Source organism: Nicotiana tabacum, chromosome 24, assembly GCF_000715075.1.
Source record: "Nicotiana tabacum cultivar K326 chromosome 24, ASM71507v2, whole genome shotgun sequence".
In the NCBI taxonomy this organism is placed as follows: domain Eukaryota; kingdom Viridiplantae; phylum Streptophyta; class Magnoliopsida; order Solanales; family Solanaceae; genus Nicotiana; species Nicotiana tabacum.
Window position 1 is genome coordinate 37,225,540 of NC_134103.1, and position 11,980 is coordinate 37,237,519.

Consider the following 11,980-nt stretch of genomic DNA (forward strand, 5'->3'; position numbering starts at 1 on the left):
TCACCACACTCAAAACAAGCTCTCGGAATACGTGGTTGCTGTGACTGGCTCAGGACTGATCAACTGGACTGACCACTAGAAATACCTCGTACAGGAGGCACACTAGACACTGGCAGTGCATAATAAGAGTCCTGGGGTCTAGTAGTGGTCGGAGCACCGCTGGCGGCTGGAAGTGATGAATGAACATGGCGACCCATATAACCTCTGCCCTGACGAGCTGTAGCTGGGGAACGAGTACCACTGTTAGTGCCAGAATCTTGAGACCTCTTGGCCTCTCTCTCCTCTCTATCCCAAGTCAGCATACCCTCCAGCCTTATAGAAATCCCTACTACCTGCTAGTACGCAATATCCATCTCCAACTCGCGGGCCATGCTCAATCTGATACTGGGGTTGAGCCTGTCAATGAATTGACGAACCCGCTCTCGAATAGTTGCAACCAGAATTGGTGCATGCCTGGCCAAATCACTGAATCAGGCAGCTTACTCTAACATGGTCATAGCACCCTGGTGCAAACTCTCAAACTTCATGCGCCAAGCATCCCTGAGACTCTAGGGAACATACTTCCTTAGAAACATATCTGAGAACTGAGTGTTGATGAGTGAAGCTACCTCAGCCGGATTATCCAACTCGTTTGTGTCCCACCACTGGTAGGCCGCTCCTCTAAGCTAGAATGTAATAAAAGAAACCCCACTAGTATTCGCAACACCCTAGTACGGGGGATACAATGGCACTCCTTAAGAAAACCCAGGGCATCCTCTCACGCCAAGCCACTGAAAGTAGGTCGGTGGTACTTCTTGTACCTCTAGAGTCTGAGTTGCTCTACCTCAGAAGCTGCTGCCCTAACCTCGGGCTAAACTGGAGCTACTGGCTGAATCGGTATGATCTTTGGATCCTGGTCTACCTGAACCCGCTGCTCGGGGGTACTGGCGATGGGAGTCTGTGCTCCGCCCCCGGCCTGAGATGTGGCAGGAGCAAGAGGTATCAATCCTGCCTGAGACAAGGTACTGAACATGCTTAAGAACTGGGCTAGAGCCTCCTGGAGAGCTGGTGCAGTAACAAGCATCTCGGGTGCCTGTCCTCCAACTGGAGGTACTGGTGGCTCCTCTGTAGTATCTCGTGCGGGTTCTCTGGCTGCACCACGTGGACGTCCTCGGCCTCTGTCCCGGCCTCTCGCAGCTCTAGTAGGGGAGCGGGTGTCTGATCATCCGATCTAGCTATACGTGTCTTCACCATCTGTGAGAGAATAGAAAAACAGAATTTTAGAGACCGAAGTCAAAATCTCACACGATAAGGAATCAAAGAAAGTGAAACTTTTCCTAACAGTTCCATAGCCTCCCAAAGATAAGTACAGACGTCTCCGTATCGATTTGCGAGACTTTACTAAACCTTGTTGTGACTCATAACACCTATGAATCTAGAGCTCTGATACCAAATTGTCACGACCCCATTTTTCCCTCCGTAGGACATCGTGATGGCACCTAGTCTCTAATACTAGGTAAGCCTAACAATTTGCGAAATAATAGAATAATAAAACTGAAGCTCAATCTAAATATGTAATGTAATTCAAACTGTGATTCCAAAATCAATACATCTCCCAAAACCCGATAGAAATAAGTAACAAGCTTTTAATAGAAATACTAAGTGTCTATATACATCAAGTCTAAAGAGAATCAGGGAAATATCATAATAAGGATAGAGGGGGACTCCGCGGTCTGCGGACGCTGGCGGATATACCTTGAAGTCTCCACGTACGGTCCAACTCACTGGTATCTGGTCTGGTGGGAAGAACTTGAATCTGCACAAAAAGATGTGCAAAGTGTAATATGAGTACGCCACAACGGTACCTAGTAAGTGCCAAGCCTTACCTCGGTAGAGTAGTGACGAGGTCAGGTCAGGGCCCTACTGGTTTAAAATAAAAGTGAGGCAGAAAGTATAATAATATTTTGAAATGACTTAAAATTTAAACAATAAGAAGTTTCAAAAAATATCAGCACAATAAATAGAGGTACAAAGTAGGGGCACTCCCAAGGAACCGCCTCGTAGTCCCAAAGTAAATATGCAGTGCAGGGGGATCTCCCGAGTAAACGCCTCGTATTCCCAAAGTAAATATGCAGTACAGGGGGGTCTCCCGAGTAAACACCTCTTAGTCCCAAAGTAAATATGCAGTACACGAGGATCTCCCGATGAACCGCCTCGTAGTCCCAAAGTAAATATGCAGTACAGGGGGGTCTCCTGAGAAATCGCCTCATAGTCCCAAAGTAAATATGCAGTACAGGGGGATCACCGAGGAATCGCCTCGTAGTCCCAAAGTAAATATGCAACAGGTAATCAAAGGGAAACACGACTTTTCAGCAAGAATCTTACGGTTAAAGATTTAATTCAAATCAAGTAAAGCAGGTAATTCAACTAAGCATGTTGCATAAATTACAAGTAAGAATTAAGGACATAGACATGCGATACTAGGCTAAACATGATCACTACATATGTTAAGGCAACTCAGTTAATGTATTTTAAAAGAAAATAACTCCGTTAATGTATTTTAAAAGATGACAAATCAGCAAGAACCGAATGTTTTTCCATAATCAGCCCGTGTACACACTCGTCACCTCGTGTACATGGCGCTCACATATCACAAACTGTTACAACAGTACCAAAACCTAAGGGGATTTTCCCCACACAAGGTTAGACAAGTCACTTACCTCAAATGTCGCTCAATCAATCGGTAAGAATGCCTTTCCCTCGACTTTCTAACACCGAATGGCCCAAATCTAGCCAAAAGCAATTTCACAACGTGAATGCAATTACAAGAAACTAATTTAAATAATAAATCTACGATTTTAGCAAAGAATCGAAAATGCAGCCCAAAAGGTCGACCCGGGCTCACATCACGGAATCGGGCAAAATTCACAAAATACAAACACCCACTCGACCACGAGTTCACCCATACCAAAATTACCAAAATCTGACACCAAATCGCTACTCAATTTCTCAAATCAACTCTCCAAATCCATAACCTGCAAGTTCCTATTTTCCACCTTAAATACACACTAACTAGGTGGGAAAATATATGGGGAAGCAAGATTATTGATGAAAAATACGTACAAAGGACTTACCTCAAGAAATCCCTCGAAAATGCTTTCACAAATCGCCAAATCCGAGCTCAAAATGTCTAAAATGAGCAAAACTCACAAAACCTTGCATTTAAGTGTTCTGTCCAGCTTTTTCGCCTTTGCGAGGGATCCACCACATCTGCGGTTCCGCACCTGCAGAAAAACCATCGCAGGTGCGGACTTCACTTAAGCCCTCAAATTTCGCTTTTGCGAACAAGGGCCGCACTTACGCGCCCGCTTCTGCGCTCCATCCTCCGCTCCTGCGAGTCCACTTCTGCGAGACTCTAACCGCATCTGCAGTACCAGCTGGATACATAATCACTTATGCAGCTCTATGGTCGCTTGTGCGGGGTCTCATCTGCGGCCCAAAGTGCGCAGGTGCGATTACACCAGGTGCAACAAACTTTAGCAAATCCAACACAACTCCAAATGATCTGTTAACCATCTGAAATCAACCCGAGGCCCCTGGGACCTCAACCAAATATACCAACCAGTCTTAAAACATCATACGAGCTTAGTCAAGCCTTTAAATCACATCAAAATATGCTAAACACACGAATTACACATCGATTCAATCCTAATAAACTTTAAAGTTTTAAACTTCTACATCCGACGCCGAAACCTATTAAATCATGTCCCACTGACCTCCAATTTTGCACACAAGTCATAATTGATATTACGGACCTATTCCAACTTTCGAAATCAGAATCTGACACCAATGTCAAAAAGTCCACTCTCGGTGAAACTTCTCAAAAATCATCACATTTTCTATCTTTCGCCAATTGATGCTAAAATGACCTACGGATCTCCAATTCAACATCCGAACATGCTTCTATGACCAAAATCACCCTACGGAGCTGTAGGAACCGTCAAAACTCTATTCCAGAATCGTCTTTATACAGTTCGAACTACGGTCAATTCCTATGACTTAAACCTCCATTTTAGGGACTATGTGTCCCATTTCACTGCGAAACCAAAACCAAATCCTCCCGGCGAGTTACATAACCACTCACTGAAGTAGAGGGAGAAATAAATAAGGTTTGGGGCTAATTCTATCAAAACGACCGGCCGGGCCGTTATATGGAGGAAAGCTCCAAAATTCGTCCAAGTTAAATTATTCTCAATTATTGTTGGTGCACTATAAAGTCTTAAATCATTAGCTAATTTTACGGGGCCTTACACCCTTCGTCTCTCGAAAATCCACGTCTAACCAAAAATGAGCTTAGTCTTTCATACCAGGCTCTAGGTGCTTTGCTTTAGCCTATAGAGAAATTTAGTCAACTAAAATACATGATAAGGAAACTGTGAGTTTTCATAACCGGGAGGTTGTTTAACATAAACCTCCTCATCAATGAAGCCATTTAAGAATGCACTTTTAACATCCATTTGAAAAAGTTTAAATCCTATAAAAGAATCATATGCTAATAAAATATGAATTGATTCTAACCGTGCTACCAGAGCGAAGGTTTCATTATAGTCGACTCTTTTTTGTTGAGAGTAACCTTGAGCGACTAAACTTGATTTATTCCGGATGACCTTACCTTGTTCATTCAGTTTGTTTCTGAATACCCATTTGGTTCCTATGATTGCTGCATTTGTTGGTTTTGGCACCAATGTCCAGACTTGATTTTTATCAAACTGATCAAGTTCTTGAAACCAACTTAAGTCTTTCAAGGCTTAGTCAACTTTCTTTGGCTCTATTTGAGATATGAGTGCAATGTTGGTCTTTTTCTTTAAAGCTCCTCTTATTTTTATTCCATTTGTTAGATTTCCAATGATGAACTTCTGAGGATATTCTGGTTTGCTTCTCCACTCGTTTGGTACTTTTTCAGTACGCTGATTAGTTGACTCGTTCTGAGGTTGGTCATTGCTCATTGATTCCTTCATTAGTCGACTGTGGGATTTCAATCATTGTGTCAGCAGTTTCTTCTGAAGTCTTCGTTTCATTTTTCTTTGGCTAATTTTGACTGATCTCTTCATCACCTGCAAAATTTCCTTTCTTAGCCATAGAGTTATTATCATAAAAAATAACGTGAACTGATTCCTCTACACATAAGGTACTCTTATTATAGATTCTAAAAGATCTACTATTATTCGAGTAGCCGACAAATATACCTTCATCACTCATTGGATCAAACTTACCAAGATTGTCCTTGCCATTATTGTCGACAATGCATTTGCTTGCAAAAGTATGAAAGTATCCAATATTGGGTTTCTTACCTTTCCATAATTCGTATAGAGTTTTCTTCAAAACGGGTTGAATCAAACACCTGTTAAGAATATGACAAGTTGTGCCAACTGCTTCTGCCTAGAAATGATTTGGGAGAGAATGTTCTAGTATCATGGTTCTTGCCATATCCTGCAGAGTTCTATTCTTACGTTCAACCACTCTATTTTGCTGTGGTGACCTTGGTGCTGAGAAATTATGAGTGTATCCTTGATCGTTGCAGAATTCTTCAAAAACTCTGCTTTCAAATTCTGCTCCATGATCACTTTGAATAGTTGCTATAAGATGCCCCTTTTCTCATTCAACTCTTTTATTGAAAATCTCAAAAACTTTCAATGCTCATCTTTATGAGATAAGAAAATCACCCATGCAAAGCGTGGGTAGTAATCAACAATAACAAAAGCATATCGTTTACCTCTAATGCTGGTAGTTCTAGTAGGTCCAAATAGATCCATGTGAATCAATTGTAAAGGCTTGAAAGTAGACACAATGTCCTTAGTTTTGAAAGAGTTTTTAGTTTGTTTACCAATTTGACATGCATCACATACATGATTTCTAGAGAAATTGAGCTTAGGAAGACCAATTACTAAATCATGCTTGGAGAGTTTTTCAATAAGATGCATGCTTGCATGACCGAGTTTTTTATGCCAGAGCCATGGATCATCGGATATGGATGCTAAACAGATATGACTATCTAGATTTTCAAAGCCATTAAGAATGTAGATGTTTCCATACCTTTTACCTGGAAGAATAATCTTTCCTGCCTCATTTTCAATAACACATCTAGTTTTCTTGAATTTAACTTTGTACCCCAAATCACATAGTTGGATGATACTTAAAAGATTGTAATTGAGTCTATCCACTAGATGTACTTTAGTAATATCGCAATTATTGCTGATTGGAACTGTTCCAGTATCAACTATCTTTCCTCTTGTATCATCTCCAAATTTGACATTTCCTCCATTTATTTTTGTAACTTCTTTTAATAGATTTTTGTCATCCGTCATGTGACTGGAACACACACTGTCTAAATACCACTTCCTTTGTGACTCTTTCTGTGGTGTTCCTGCAAAATAAAATGATCACCTTCTTTTAGGTACCCAAGCTTGCTTGGGTCCTTGTTGGTTATTATTGCTTGAATCATAATTACTTTTGGGTTTCCAAATCCATCCTGAAATATTTGAATTACGAAATCTACAAAAAGAGTATTTATGACCAACTTTGTTACAATAATGACACGCATCGGTTGATCCAATTTTCGATCTCCCACTTGTGTTAGTACTTGTGGACTCAGTTCTAGCCAATTCTTTTTCAGTTGACTTGTATGTCTCCTGGTTAGATTTGACAGAACTGTGACTGGTGGACTTGCGCATGCCATTAAGTTGCATTTGAAATTCCTGAACTTCATCTTGAAGTACATCTCTATCGATTTCACAGACTTCAAGTTTAAGTTCCCAGACCTTATTTTCTCCATTGAGTCTTCTTAGTTCATTCAACATTTTTTGAGACTCTTTTAGAGTAAGGTCAAGAATATCCTACAAATCATTACATGTATCACAGTTATAGGATCTTACCTTGCTTGTTTCACCTCGTGCCATGAAACAATTTTCAGTATCTTCTGTGCATTCATCGTCTGATGCATCTTCATCGGCAAGCAGCCAGAGTATCTGTTCATGTTATTTTCCAAAATGGTCATGACACACAAGTTTGCTATTTCTTCGTGTTCTAAATTATCTTCATCACTCCGGCTTCCGAAAGATTTATTTTAATTGAATCCTCTGGAGACTTTTCTTTTAAGATCAGGGCATTCAGCTTGAACATGCCCATACCTTCAATCATTCTTGTCTTGTTCATTTTATTGCCTGGTTCGCTTGGGTGGCATCCTTCCCCTTCTTGTGTTTCTATACCTTCTCATTAAACCATCCATGTTTCTTGATACCATGGCAATCTCTTCTTCAAGAGCTTCCGGGTCGTCATCAATATCATTTTCATGTCCTTCAGTTGTATCTTTGAAGGCAACTATTTTCTTCTTTTCTTCCTAGTTTGTTTTCTTGAGATGTATTTTCTTGAATGCTATAATATCTCCTCGTATTTCATTATATGAGAGTTTGTTTAGTTCTTGAGATTCGAGTGCGGCTAATTTTATCTGCCAAGTGGTAGGTAGACTCCTTAGAATTTTTCAAACTTGATCACCACTTGAGTAGAGTTTACCAAAGGTTTTTAGATCGCCAATGATTTTGCTGGACCTTTCAAACACTTCCTCAATGGATTCTCCTTCTTTCATCCGGAAGAGTTCATAATCATGAACCAACATGTTTATTTGAGTTTCTTTTACTTTGCTGGTTCCTTCATAACCGACTTTCAGTTTGTCCCACATTTCTTTGGTTGTGTCACAACTTGAGATTTTCTCATATTCCTCTCCGCTTATAGCATTATAGATTAAATTTTGTGCCTCAACATTGAACTGAACAACTTCCATTTGCTAATATGTGTATTCATCTATATCTTCCGGATCAGCGGGTGGTTGAGCTGTAGCTAGTAGTGGATTGTTACCCTTTTTGATAATGCGCCATACTTTGACATCATAGGATTTTGCATATATTTTCATTCGCACTTTATAGTGAGAAAAGTGTTGTCCATTGAAATATGGTGGCCTGACTTACGACGTTCCTTCTTGAAAGAGTGCTCCAACAATAACTTGATTTGACATGATCTTTTCTCACAATCTGTTAAGCAAAAAGTATGAGACTAACTCTGATACCAATTGAAAGTGCAAGAGGGGGGGGGGGGGAGTGTAACAACCCGACCAATTATTTTAAGAGATGTAGCCATGTTCCCTTATTTACTGCTCATTTTGTACTTTATAGCTATTATGTGACTTGCCGGGGTAATCGGTTCGGGTCCAGTGTGATTTCAAAATGAAATGAGACACTTAGTCTCAAGGTTGAAAGCTTAAGTTGAAAGGATTCACCGGATGTTGATCTTTGAGTAAACAATTCCGGAATGGAGGTTTGATGGGTCTGGTTGCTTCGTTATGTGATTTTGGACTTAGGAGCGTGTCCAAAATATGAATTGGAGGTCCGTAGTAGAATTAGGCTTGAATCGGCGGAAGTTGAATTTTTGGGAAGTTTGACCGGGAGTGAACTTTTTGATATCGGGGTCGGATTCAAATTCCGGAAGTTAAAGTAGGTCCGTAATGTCATTTGTGACTTGTGTGCAAACTTTGTGTTCAAACGGACGTGACTTGATAAGTTTCGGCATCGTTTGTAGAAATTGGGAGTTTAAAGTTCATTAGGCTTGAATCTATGTGCGATTCGTGTTTTTGATGTTGTTCGAGGTGATTTGAAGGCTCGACTAAGTTCGTATCATGTTTTGGGACCCGTTGATATGTTTGGTTGATGTTCCGAGGGCCTCGGGTTGATTTCAGATGGTTAACAGATCGATTTGATGTTTGAGGGAAGTGCTGAAGCTCACCAGCTTCTAGTGTAATCGCACCTGCAGAGTTGGCATAGCAGATTCGATCTCGCAGAAGCGAAAGGTGAACCGCAAAAGCGGCCAGGGAAGAGGTGAGTAGTGGTCGTAGGTGCGAGGTCATTTCCGCACATGTGATGCCACATATATGGTTGGGTTTATGCAGAAGCGGGGCTTGGCTGGCCTGGCCTGGGAAAGGCACATGTGCGAAGCATTTACCGCATCTGCGAGCCCGGAGGTACGAGCGGGGCTCCGCAGATGCGGAATTGATAAAGGATCATGTTTTCGCAGAAGCGGATGGAAGACCGCAGAAGCGGCTCCGCAGGTGCGGAACTTGGAGCACAGATTCGGGCCTGAGGGATTTAAGTAGCTTCCGCAGAAGCAGGGACTTGACCGCAGAAGCGGTTTCGCAGGTGCGGATATGGGGCCGCAGGTGCGAAAAGCCTGGGCAGATTATTAAAACAAGGGTTCGCTATTTTGGCTTAATTTCAAACATTTCAAGCAAGGTTTAGGCGATTTTTGAGAGGGTTTTCGAGGGGATTCTTGAGGCAAGTCCCTTGTGCTTATTTTTGATCAATAATATTGCTTCCCCATAGATTTTCCCACATAGTTGGTGTGTATTTAAGGTGTAGATTGGGAGATTGAGGCTAGGGATTTGGAGAGTTTGATTTGGGGATTTGGGTGACGATTTGGTGCCGGAGTTTGATAAATTTGGTGTGGTTAGACTCGTGGTTGATTAAGCTTTCGGGTTTTGTGATTTTTGTTGGATTTTGAGACATGGGCCCGGGGGCCGGCTTTGAGCCGATTTTGAATTTTTGCTTAATAACATCATAATTGTTTTTGTGAAATTGATTCTTTTAGCTCGTGTTGATTTGTATCGAATTGTTTGTGGCTAGATTCAAGGCGTTTAGAGGACGATTTGTGTGGCAAGGGCGTATTGGAGTAGGTATTTGCTCGGATTGAGGTAAGTAATAGTTCTAAATTTGGTTCTAAGGGTATGAAACCCCGTATTATGTGTATTATGATTGGTTTGGAGGTGACACACATGCTAGGTGATGGGCGTGTGGGCGTGCACCATGGAAATTGTGACTTGATCCGTTCTATGGAACTGTGAAGTTGAATACTCTCTTATTAGCTATATGCTCTTCATGTGTTATCGCAATTTGACTGCAAATCATGTTAAAAATCATGTTTAGACTAAAGGTTGGTACTACAGGGACCTGCAGAGGTCGTGTACTTGTTGAATTATTTGTTAATTATTGTCTTATACTCAGTCACGAATTTTCTTGCGTATCATATATCAGTCTCTTCATGTTTCTTGTTGATACATTACATCATTTCTGTTTAGGCTGATTTTTATGATATTTGAGAGCCCGAGAGACTAGAGAGGTTGATGACTGAGTTAGGGCTTGCCAGACGTGCCTTAGGGCTGTATATATGTGGAGCGGGTTGCACGCCGCGATGAGCCTTAGGGTGGGACGTGCGTGTCACGACCCAATTTCCCCTCTGTGTGACGTCGTGACGGCACCTAGTCTCTACAACTAGGTAAGCCTAATATTTGCGAAATATTGAAATGAAAACATAAATTTAACCAACTATTCAAAAATAAACAACAATCCCAAAACCCGGAACATCGTGAATCACAAACTACAGAAGGAAATCTAATGTCTCTATATATCAGAGTCTAACAAAAGAAAAATACAGAAGATAATGGACATGGGAAAGAGTAGAAAGGGACTCCGAGGTCTGCAGATGCGACAGATATACCTTGAAGTCTCCAAAGTTGTCCCGGCTCACTGATAGCGCGGCTGATAAGGAGCACCTGGATCTGCACACGAAAAATATGTGCAGAGAGTAGCATGAGTACACCACAATCGGTACCCAGTAACTGCCAAGCCTAACCTCGGTCGAGTAGTGACGAGGTCAGATCAGGGCCCTTCTGGTATATATATAATAATAAAGCAAGGCAAGAATAAAATCTCGCAGTAAAATAAGGACTGGAATTTATAACAAGAAAGAATTCATTGAAGGTAACAGCTCAGTACGCAGAAATACAACAGAGGATCTCCCGAGATACCGTCTCGTAGTCCCAAATGTAAATATGCAGAGGGATCTACCGGGATACCGTTCCGTAGTCCCAAAGTAAAAATGCAAAATAGGGGGGATCTACCGGAATACCATTTCTAGTCCCAAAATAAATATGCAAAACAGGGGGGATCTACCGGAATACCGTTCCGTAGTCCCAAAGTAAACATGCAGAGCAGGGGGATCTACCAGAATACCATTCCGTAGTCCCAAAGTAAATATGCAGAGCATGGGGATCTACCAGAATACCGTTCCGTAGTCCCAAAGTAAATATGCAGTGCATGGGGATCTACCGAATACCGTTCCGTAGTCCCAAAGTAAATATGCAGCTCAAAGAATAGAACTCTACAATTTAAAACACAAAATCCTACAAATTAGACTAAGTACAATTCAAGGAAAAACAGGAAATCAACTAGGCATGCTTCACAGTGTTCAATTAAGTAGCTAAGGCACGTAGACATGCGATATTAGAGTAAACAGGATAGCTACACATATTGGGATAGTTCAAATAAGAATGAAGACATGCTAATACTCATTTAAACGGTATAACTTAATTTAAAAGAAGAATAGATTACCACTTAGTAAAATAAGTTGGGGTTTATACAACAATTAGCCCGTGTACGTACTCGTCATCTCACGTACACGGCGCTCACATATCAAAACAGTACCAAATCCTAATGGGATTTCCCCCACATAAGGTTAGGCAAGCCAATTACCTCGAACTAAGCTCAATCAATCGGTAATAATGCCTTTTCCACGAATATCAGACTCCGAATGGCCCAAATCTAGCCAAAAACAATTACATATCATAAATACAACTATAATAAACTAATCTAATTAATGAAATCAAACTTTTAATAAAAATTCCGAAATCCGTCCTGAAAAGTCGACCCGGGACCACGTCTTGGAATCGGGTAAAAGTCACAAAATATGAACACCCATTCGCTCACAAGTCCAACCATACCAAAATTTGCCAATTCCGATCACAACTCGACCTTCAAATCCTCAATTTATGGTTTATGAAGTTTCTACAATTTTTCCCAAACTTCCATCTCAAAGTACTAATTAAATGATAAAATCAGTGATA